The sequence below is a fragment of the Uranotaenia lowii genome, chromosome 3 (genome assembly GCF_029784155.1).
Source record: "Uranotaenia lowii strain MFRU-FL chromosome 3, ASM2978415v1, whole genome shotgun sequence".
Classification (NCBI taxonomy): Eukaryota; Metazoa; Arthropoda; class Insecta; order Diptera; family Culicidae; genus Uranotaenia; species Uranotaenia lowii.
The window spans coordinates 252927057-252936257 of record NC_073693.1 but is presented as its reverse complement, the minus strand read 5'-3'; positions in this window follow the sequence as shown (position 1 = coordinate 252936257).

The window sequence follows — 9201 nt, the reverse complement described above, 5'->3', positions numbered from 1 at the left end:
GCCTGAAATCAGCATCAACAATCATTATTAAGGATTCAGAGTTCAGAAACAAGATTTAATTTAAAATTCATATTGAGAATTCTTTAATTTAAGAAATGGAAATTTGAGAAACAAAAATTCAGAAAAATACAATTACTCAGAATCAGAATCAAAAGGTAGAATCAGAACTCAAATCAGAGTTCAGAATCAGAAATTCGAACAAAATTTCCGAACCGAAAAAAATATCAGAACCTGGATTCAGAATCAGAATTAAAAATAATGCATTCAGCATATGGAAGGCAGAATCCTAATTCCGAATCAGAACCAAAATTTTGAATAAAAATTCAGAATTGACCAAATACAGAATTTCAATTTAAAAATTTCACAATCTGTAAGCTACAATCACATCTCGAAATGGCAATACTGATACCGAAATGAAAATCGAAAACAGAATTCAGAATACAGAGTTCAAAATATCTAAATATCAAAATATTCAAAATTGCATGAATTTTAATAGTTTTCTTGCAAAGTTCGGCTTGGTAATAAAATTTTAATTATTTTAAAAAGATGTATCGGAAATCAAATCGAACTAAATTAGCTACCAAACCTTTGTGCCAAACACTGTCAAAAGATTTTTCAAATGAAGCAAATCAACACCAGTTGAACAACCTTCAGATTTTAAGTTAAATACTGCTTTTGCCAAATTTTCATTACATTAAAATTTAAACGACGTATGATTTATTTTTGAAGGTCACAGTAAATAAATTTCAAATGAGGATCCCAACATCGACGAATGTTTTTCATTCGTACCAAAAACTTAAGATTATCATCGATAAAAGATTGATTAAATTTATATTTAACTTTGGGTACAGAAGCGGTTTTACCCAAGTAACAATTTTAGCTTTATCATGGTCAGCAAAATTTCGTTAGGACTATAGCATTAATCTTCATAAAAAGCTAAAGCGCATTCTATAACATCACCAAAACTTTAATAAAAATGAAAAAAGTGAAAGCAAACTAAAAACGCCATCATGGCCAGTTTTTTTTTATAAAATCATTATGCTTTAAAATTTTGATCACCAAAGCTTTAATAAAGCTATCATTAAACATGTGAGCAATTTTTTTTTTTCGATTTTGTGAGTTTATTTTTTATTTATTTTTCATTTTTTCCAGCAATCATGATGGTTGATTAATGATCATTACATTATTGAGATATAATCTGGTAAAATTAATATCCAAAACACCAATGCAATGTTTTAATCATATTATGAGCATCTCATATCTCAGATTTTTGGTAAAATATGTATGAAATAATTTCTTAAAATAAATGCCCCTCGTCAAATTCGATGGTCTATCAAGATAGAATTGATGGAAAAGAGGCATTAACAAATATTTTCAAATACTTGCATTATGAATCCATCAACATGGCGTCATTTTGTGCCCTTCGATATTGCAACCAACCATTACAAGCTCAGGATGAGTTACTCATTTCTGAGTTGTTAATCATTAGAACAGTAAATATGACAGACAATTTGAGAAGCCATTTTGAAATTCAAGATGGCGGCTTCCTCTGAACTTTAAAATGTTGTAAATGACTTAAAATCGCACAAAACCCCAACATTTTGGTATTGGGTGAAAGGGCTAAACGAGTAGAGGTCGAATTTCGCTGTTTGACGCCGTCTTTGAATCCAAAATGGCAGCTTCCGCTGAACTTTGAGGATCTAGCCTTTCATAATTTATGAAGATCTATTTATTTGGATTCATGAGGGAATTGACAAAGTCATTATTATGTTGTTAGCATAACGAAAAGAAATCAAATCAACAAAATTGTTGGAATCAAAAAATGAAGAAGAAGCGAAATTATTTGAATTTCTGGGAGTTTCCCAGGCCTTCGCATTACCGCATTACTTGGTTTTTTCCATAAGTTTTACCCGAAGCAGGCAACCCATTTTCAACCACTTCTGAGAACGTTAAACAACGAGCCTGTGGCGCTGAATCAGCCCAGATAACATTAAATTCACTTCGAGCATTACCAAGACTTGATTCCAAAGTAGACCGAAACTGACCGCGAACAGATAGATCGTGGCCTGCCGTGTGAAGACCAGAAAGAGGAAGAAGGAGAAGAGAGTTTTCAGAAAACATTTATTCTTAAAAATCATAAAAAATTGACCTCAAATTAATTGTTTTATGAAAGTTCAGACTTTTATAATTATCACTTTAAAATATAATTTTTGTTTGAATTTATGATGAAAAACAACAAATCCTAAGCTTCCAAATGAACCCTTCAGATCTGCAATACGATGTTAGATGAGAAAGATATAAATGAAATAAATTTGCATGTTTTTAAAAGAATGATCCCAAACTTTTGGCCGATACACCATACTAAGGGGTGATCCCAAACTTTTGGACGATAACTTATGTAAGTGTCTATTTTATCAATTAAAAGTACATTTTTAATTTTTTGCAAAAAAACATTGATTGTGTTTTGAAAAGTAAAGAATAAGCATTCTAATGCAGCTCAAATTTTGATATTTGGTCCACCCTATCCCGAGATGATCGACTTTGAATATTGAGTGCGATTTTTGAAAATGTTCTAACATAAGGTTAAAATTAAGGTACAAAACTCAAACATTATATCTGTACAAAAAAACCTCCGAAATAGCTTTTGCACAATATCTTTCAAATAAGGTCAGAAGATTTGCAATATGTTCTAAGACGGCTGAGATATGAACGATCAAAATTTGCATGTTTTTTTTAGCGGGTGATCCCAAACTTTTGGCCGGCAGTGTATAACTGACTGGCTCTTTAAAAACCTGACCAATATTCCATCTTCAAAATTTCTTGTGAATATTATTAAAAAAGATTTATCAAGAAACAAGAACCTAAGTCAAGATGTTATGCTTGATATTACATGTATTCTGTGAGTGTTAATACAGTTATTGAACAGAATCAACACATTCTTGTGTAGAATACACAATCCGTGTTTAAGCTTTGTGAATCAAGCTGTGTTGCTAAATCCAGCCTATTGATTGAAATACTGACAGTCTATTATGATTGCTTCCCCTTTACTCTGGAATCGAATATGATTTGATGAAACTCAATTTTTACTATTTTTATTTTCAGCGTCGATCATCTCCTTACGGCAATGCCTGAACTGAAGTGGCAGGCGCTTGGGATGAAGTACGACGTGGATCAGTTGAAAATGGCCCTGGAGCAGTACACTAAACGAAATGCAACGACCAATCGGAATTCTACAACGTGAGTATCGAAAATACGCGTTCTGATTTGTTGCAACTCTGACTTTCAGTGGCCCTCATAAAAGATTTTTGAACTAATATTTCGGCCTCTGAAACCTTCATAGGCACATTAAAATATTGGAAAAATAATTCTTAATTCCTTTTTATAGCTTTTGTGACAATATCGGTCAACTGTTGACGGAGAATTTGTCTAAGAATTCAATCAACATCGTCATGGTGGTGAACGGAATCAACAGTGTTCCGCCCTGTAAAACTCAGGATGATAAGCTGAAACTGCTATTAGACAGTAGCACTGGTAAGATACTAAAAATTCTATATTTCATCCGTAACATTTCTAACTATTCAATTCAATCAACACTACTACCTAAACAACCCTGCGACTACCCCTACACCCATAAGATTACAGATATTTATATTCTGTTCTATTTTTCAGTTAGCGATAGAAAAAACTTTCACCTCAGAAACTTGATTCATTAATTTCTACAAGCTTTAGCTTCCACTTGCGATAAACAATTTGGTAAAAAAAAATTTTCTTCTTCATTATCATTTTCACAGAAACAATCACAACAACAGAAACACTTCCAACAGAAACGACAGGTAAGTTAATTACAATTATTACAACTAACGTTACAAAACAAACATCTAACCTGACAGCTGACTTGATCACTGACTGACTTTTACTTCTAGGCAGTGTTCGGCACAAATACGCAATTCCGTTAATCGCTAGTAAGTCCGATAACTTTTTGTTAGCGGTTTAATTTGGCCGCTAAATTTCGATCAAGCTAGCGAATTAAAAAGTTCCGCTATTTTTTGGATCCGCTAAAAGAAGACCGCTAACTTCCATTTACTTGTTTCAAACTCACGAATTATTACTGATATTAACTTTTGTCATTTGACAAGTTAAGGAGACATAGGGTATAATTTTTAAACCATTGAGCTCCAAGTAAAAATGGTCATTTTGCATGGTCTCGAAATTCAATAAATATTGATAAATAGTATTGAACTATTTTAAATATGCTTTATGCAATTCAAAGCTGAAAGGTCAACTTTTCAATACAGTTTTTTGGCTTGCAAGAATTTAGTTCACGACCTACATGATCAAAATTTTACATGATTTTAGAATGGTCGTCCACATCCGTTGATTTGTTGAATTATGCTTTTTAGGTTAATCGATGGATTATTGAAAGATTTTCCAAATTTCCAAGGTTTTTTTGATCTTACATTACTATCCCACTCGGCTAGTTTTGTTTATTAAATGCCGAAAAAATCCACTTTTAACAACTTGCTTTACGTAAATGAGATATTTACTTTTCAAAATACAGTTTTTAACTAGTATTTAAAATCAGGTAAAATAAAAATAAGATAAAATCATCTTAGAATGAATTTGCATTTTTATTTTATTTAGTTTTTATAGATCCACATTTGGCAATGCTCCTATCATAAGAATTTTGCATTTCTATTTTGAAAGTTTGAAAAAAAAGAAGTAAAACCTGGTTAAAGATTTTTCATCAGACTGGGCACAACAAACAATCTGCACTATGTTTGTAAAGTATTTAAGCAAACGAATTAGGATGCCACCATAATATATGCTGATGCCATGTTGTTTACGTTACAGTTAGTCAACTGTTAGCGATTAGCGCTTTAAGCTTGAAGCGATAACTTGTTCAGCTCATTTAGCAGTTTTAATTAGCGATCGCTAAATTTGAATGAGTTAGCGATTTAATTAGCGCCGCTAAATATTGATATTCAATTAGCGATGCTAAACACTGCTTCTAGGCAATGAACTACAACTACAACATTTTGTTCATCTGTTGGCAAATCTGAATTTTATGATCATCTCATAACTGAATAATCAAAAGCAGTGTTAACAAATGATAAGTCAACTGACAACAACCAGTACAGTATGTAAATAACACAACCAAATTAAAAACTACAACAAGCACAAGAGACAAAATCAAAATGACTCTAATTCAATATGCTGTTATTGAATTAGAGTCATTTTGATTTTGTCTCTTGTGCTCGTTGTAGTTTTTAATTTGGTTGTGTTATTTACATACTGTCATCTCTATCAATAACAGATTTTCACATGCAAAAAAAGAAAATTTTCATAAAAAAACACTCACTGGGTTTAAACAACTTCATATATTTGTGACAATCATGTTATAACAAAAGAAAATCACATTTAATATGTATTTAGGGAGCTCTATGTCAGCAATAAGCTTTAAAAACTGAAATTTCTTATTACATTTAAAAGAGCGTGTCTTCCATAACCTCCTATAAATTACAAATAATCTGAATACATATACATAGCATAATGATTCCAAGAAGAATTTTTGAAACAAAAAAAAAACAAATAAAAACACAACTCTTTGAATCATAATACTAAATACATATTTCAAAATTTTTTGTCCTTTCTCCTCAAAGAAACTTAACTTCGCCACAGAACCCAAACAATGACGAAAAACAATCGGCTACTATACTTTAACACTTAGGGGAGATGCGGGCTATATGCGCCTATTAAGCGGAATACTGCTTTTTATCAAATATTTCATCGAATATGTGTACAAAAACTATATACACATGAGCATGACGAGAGGAATAAAACAACGGTCTTTGCGCATGGATGGATTTATTAAGAATGAACAAACAGAGGTATATTCACGTTTAGATCGAAGTACACATTTAGTTACACTGTGAGTATACATTACTCATATTTGGTTTATTAACACGGAGAGGTCTGTTTCACAACACCCCTTCTCAGACCCAACGTAGCTCGATGTTCCTTGAACGTTCCTGCTGGTAGACATTTGGTGAATGCATCTGCCAACTGCTTCTGTGTAGTACATTCCTTGAGGTCTTCGTTCTGGATACATTCGCGAATGAAGTTGTATCGAATGTCCAGGTGCTTCATTCTTTTCTGGTCCCGTGGTTCCGTTGCAATATGTATACAAGACTGGTTGTCCTCGTGTACCGTGATTGGGGCGATATTCTTGATCCCGAATTCTGTCAGAATATTCCGAAGCCATATTGCATCGCAAGCGGCTTGACTAATCGATATGTATTCGGCTTCTGTGGATGACAAGGACACTGTTGGTTGCTTTCGACTTGTCCACAGCACAGTGTTACCAAACACTTGAAATACGCTTCCCGAAGTGGATTTCCGATCATCTAGGTCGCTTCTCCAATCTGCGTCTGCAAAACCAATCAGCGGTTCAGCATTACTATTGCGCTTGTAAACCAGATCATACTCGATGGTTCCTTGCAGATAACGAAGAACACGTTTCGAATGGTTCCAGTGTTCGTCAGTAGCACCACTTTGGAATCGGCTAAGGACATTAACGGCCGCACAAATATCAGGACGAGAGGAGAGCATGAGGTATGTCAAGCAACCTACGAGCTCACGATAGGGGTTCTTGGTTGCTGTTTCGGTTTCCCTAATTCTTTGCAACTTGAGATTAGGTTCGAGGGGAATAGATACAGATTTACATTGATCCATACCGAAACGTTTAAGCAGTGAGCGAATATAATGGGATTGATTAATGGTCAATTTGCCTTCCTGCCTGTTATGCTCTATCTTCATGCCTAAGAAGTATCGAAGTTCTTGCATATCGTCCATCTCAAACTCACGACTAAGACAGCTCTTCACCTTCTTGAGCTCTTCCAGCGAGTTTGATGCCAAAATAATGTCGTCAACATAAAGAATTAAATACAAAACCAGTTCTTTAATCTTTTTCGTGTAGAGGCAACTGTCGTACTGCGACCTTTTGAATCCAAGTTTGAGGACGAAGGAATTGAACCGCTCATTCCCGCTTCGAGGTGCTTGTTTTAAGCCGTATAGCGATTTGTTGAGTTTCCATACCCTATTCCCCTGCTCAAATCCTGGAGGCTGCCGCATCAGAACGGTTTCCGACAACTCACCATTCAAAAATGCAGTGCGCACATCCATTTGGTGCAGATGAAGACCTTGTTGCACAGCTATGGCCAGCAGAACTCTCACCGTACTAATTCTGACAACTGGCGCATACGTTTCCTGGTAGTCGAATCCATGGCGCTGCGAGCAGCCTTTAGCTACTAGCCGGGCTTTGTATCTGTCGATGGTTCCGTCGTCCTTAAGCTTTACTTTAAATACCCACTTACATGGCAGTACACGGACACCAGATGGACAGTCTACCAAATCCCACGTAGAATTCTTCCTCAGTGACCGCAGGAAATCGCCTTCTCCCATTCCGGCCAATCCGGACGTTTATTCAGCTCGTTGACATTGCACGGGATATCTTCAACAAAATTATCTGCGTTTAACGCAAATGCAGTGTAAACTTCGTAATCCGCCAACTTCACTGGAGGACGCCTTTCACGATCACTTCTTCTCACAGCATCATCTTCACTTTCACTACCATTTTCAGCACTAACATACTCACTCCGTTGGCCACTGTCAATGTTCTCTTCTTTCTTTTCTTCCGGGTGAGTTATGATTTCTCGTACAGTCTCAACTCAACTATTTCACTAGGACCCCCGTCCATCACTTTGTCCGATACCAAATGATCATTTGTGTAGATGTATACATACATATGTACATCCGTATGGATCAATTCAAGGGGACGAGACGATCTACTACACACACAACCATCAAACGGCAAACGAGATTGCTTGCCCATCATACATGGCTCACAAATCTCTTTGTCACCGGACACACCAACACAGCCGTCAATTTCCTCAACCATGTTGTTTAGGATCAATTTCAACAAGCCTGTGTTGCCAATATGGCCGTATATTCGATGCCACAAAGAAAACTTATCCTCACCACTACATATCATGGCAGCACCAAATCTCATTTCCACATCGAGCTCATACAGTTTACCTTTCCGATAAGCGATGCCCACTACATCTGAGCCTCTCATGATGCGAGCATTGTGCGATCTAAAAATCACTTCCATGCCCCGTTCCACAACTTTCTTCACCGAAAAAAAATTTTGTACAACCCAGGGACAAACAACACATCATGAACTGTGCATTTTATGGATTTTCCATCAACCTTACAGTTCATTTTCACTTCACCAACTAGCCAACTTTCAAGTGAAACCCCAGACTTGGCAACACTGATAACCATTGGTGTTTCCAATTTCCGAACGTTCACCAATACACTTTTATCGTGTACCATGTGCTCCGAGCCACCACTATCAATCACCCAGTGGAATTTACCGCCACTAATTTGTCCACTGTCGCTGGCGATGAACGCGATTTCACCCGTTTCAGCCGTATGCGCCTTCCCTTTCTTCTTCACATTTCTCGACGCATTAGTGAATCGCTCCGACGGCTTGCCTTTCGGGCAGTTAACACGTTTATGTCCCGGTTTTCCGCAACCATGACACGTAAACACAAATTTTCCACTTCTTCCGGCAAAAGCTGTGTTCGGTTCCGAACCACTCACTAAATTCTGACGTTTAACATCTTCACTCAATAAACGCGATTTCACAAAATCCAGAGAGCACATTGATCGACCGGCAATGTTTCCAACACGGTGATCAATTGTTCATACGACTTGGGCATTGATTGAAGCAGGAAAAACACAACCACTGGCTCATCAAACTTTATTGCCGCGGATTCCAACTCGCGCACAGTCTTTTCGAAACACAAAATATGTTCTTCCATCGGCCGACGATCGTCGTATTTCATTCCTGCCAGCTGCTTCAAGAGAAAGAAAATTCCCGACACACCCTTTCTCTCAAACGTTTGCTGCAGTGACAACCAGATCGCCCTGGGCGACGTTTTTCCCCGGACGTATTCTAATTGGGAATCGGCAATTTTATGTATCAGTATCGATTTGCATTTGGTATCTTCTTTCCGACCCTTATTTCGTTTTTCCTCCTTTTCTCGTTTCACAGCAGAAGTATCTGCTTCCACTTCCGGGTAAAATTCTTCTTCTTCCAACGTATTCCGGATACAATGAAGCAACCCCAATTCTTTC